The 2,338-nt window shown below is 36.1% G+C and overlaps 1 protein-coding gene across 2 annotated transcripts in view; it reads right to left on the bottom strand.

The window, feature by feature from the left end:
• Window positions 1-1,833, bottom strand: part of LOC149776303 (uncharacterized) — a 67,116-nt gene extending 65,283 nt beyond the window's left edge. For both annotated transcript variants that reach the window (XM_089942776.1, XM_089942777.1), the window contains exon 1: window positions 1,690-1,833. The gene's annotated coding sequence lies outside the window, so the exon portion shown is untranslated. The remainder of the gene's footprint in view (window positions 1-1,689) is intronic.
• Between the last annotated feature and the right edge of the window lie 505 nt (window positions 1,834-2,338).

Raw genomic sequence — 2,338 nt, 5'->3', positions numbered from 1 at the left:
TAATTAAGGTGCAAACATTTAAAGGCTAGAAACGTGTTGACCTAAGATAAATGTCCCTCAGATCATTTCATTTGCAAAACATCAGTGCCCTCTCCTAACCTCGCAACCTGATTAAAACGTTGCAGACGAACGGAACGCACTGGATCCTATTCCACAATCGACACTGTCATAAACATGTAAAATAACTCCAGCTTTAAAAACAGCCTAAAATAAATCCTAGATATTCTAAACAACTGGTGACAAGTCATCGGTATTAAATCAGCAAACAAAATATATTTGGTTGGCTCCATAATTTAAGTGCATAATCTGTCACGCATCTTTAATGGGAGTTTAAGTTGACAAGTAAATAGATAAGAAAAACCCTAACAACATGCAGTTTTACTTGCTCAGAAGCTTGTAGCTACGATGTCGTAGCCTCAACTTGATTTGTTGTGGCTGAGGCTACGAATTGATCCCATATCATGTAATGGAGCAAAAAAATCATCACCAAAGTGAGAAAAACAAACAGTGTAGAAATCAACTACATAAGTATAATCATGTTGTGAAAGAAGTTTGGCTTATTTTGAATTTATTAAGCCCATACGCGATAAAATAAATTGGCATGGTAACTCTAACCGTATCCTGTCCGCCATGACAGATAACGCGAGACTCTCGCCGTGACCCCTTTTCTACGTAAGGCTTGCCAGACCATATTTTTGGATATTCTACGCTATATTATTATCAATCAAGTGCGAATAATCGCTTCTTGGTGGAATTTCAAAGTTGCCGATAAACCGTATTTACTTTTAATGCGCAGAATTTCTGAACCAAACGGCGCCAAATTTTTACTATGATTTGTTTACATTTCCAAATAAGGCGTCAATGGCCTTATATGGCACACAAACAAACGGGCTGAGAACGGAAGTAATCATTATTTGAAATAATATGGCGGACGATCTAAACGAAAATATCGGCTAAAAAAGGTAAACGAGATTTTACAACTATTTTTACAATGATTTTCGATACTTCCGGTATTAAATAAGAGGACTACTCAGTTTATTGGATTATATGCAAGGAATATGTTTAAAGTATTATTATTAGGCTAAAAGAGTGCCGGGTGTGAATCACACGCGGCTTGCTCCATTAACACGTATATGCTCATGTTAGTACCCTGTCCACGAGGTACGAGTAAGGGTACTAATATTAGTACTATGCAGCTTGTACTGACTCCTTGGACTGGTAATGTGTATTTCGACATCCACGGAAGTTGTCAGTTCAATGCACTGTGCCTTCGTTCTAGATAAAACATTTCAACGTTCAGTCTTATTTTTGGTCGTGGTGATCAAGGACTCTCACCGGTTGTAAAATATCGCGTCAATGTTGCGAGTTGTATTTCACATCCAGCTTGTAGTGGCTTTCTTGTAGGTTATTAATTAATATACAACAAGCATTCGGTATTATCTCTAAAGGAGAGATGGTAAAAATATGCATCCATACTGAAGACTAATGGCATATCCAGTAGCATAAAGCATTTACAAAAATGATCTTTAAAAAATGCACGTGGAGTTTGCAGTTGCAGTTATTTCACACACCAAGTTTCAGCTCGTATTTCAACATTGCGGAGCAAGACAAGAAACATTTTTTTTTTCAATGCGAAACTGAAATTTAAAGTTCAATGAAAAAAAACACAAAAAAAACATGATTCCTTACCTGTACGCGTACGTCCAAATGATGAATGTGCGAGATAAAATAGGAAACTATAATATAACTGTAATCTGGCAAGAAAACAGTGTGTTGCTTTATATATGAAGTACCTATCCAGCGTCGTATTTGCCTACGTTATAGTTGGTTAAGGTTTAAAAAGTAAACGGTATTAAACTTCTTTGAAAAAAAAATTGGTAATTACATAAACTCAAGTATTAGTATCTCGTAGGGCTTTTTTGAGCAAAAAATAAGTATTTGATAACAAAGGTCTCAATTAGTTTAAATGCACGACTGCTTAAATTACTGGAGTGTACTGACATACGGTAAACATCACAAAAGTGTTGGACTCGTCAGATTATGTTAAAGACAAGGCGTGCAAACATTGCCCGAGGCAAAGTTGCGAATATGAACTGAAAAGTAGATAGATTGTTTGGTATACTAACACAGCATAACCTTTTAGAAGTGGGCTAACGATACCATAATAAATATTTTCCCATATAGATGGTCAGAGAAAAAACACGCGCTATATTTGAGAGAGAAAAAACGAAGATACACAGATAATAGAAACGTCATTGTATTTAGGAATAGATAAAGGTCGTTGAAAACTCTCATATGCTTCAAGCATGCAATCTGTGGATTATCACCCGACTTTGAC

This window comes from Sinohyriopsis cumingii, chromosome 18 (assembly GCF_028554795.1).
Source record: "Sinohyriopsis cumingii isolate HCF-2022 chromosome 18, ASM2855479v2, whole genome shotgun sequence".
Lineage (NCBI taxonomy): Eukaryota > Metazoa > Mollusca > Bivalvia > Unionida > Unionidae > Sinohyriopsis > Sinohyriopsis cumingii.
Note: the sequence above shows the minus strand (reverse complement) of the source record. Positions and strands in the feature narration are given on the sequence as shown.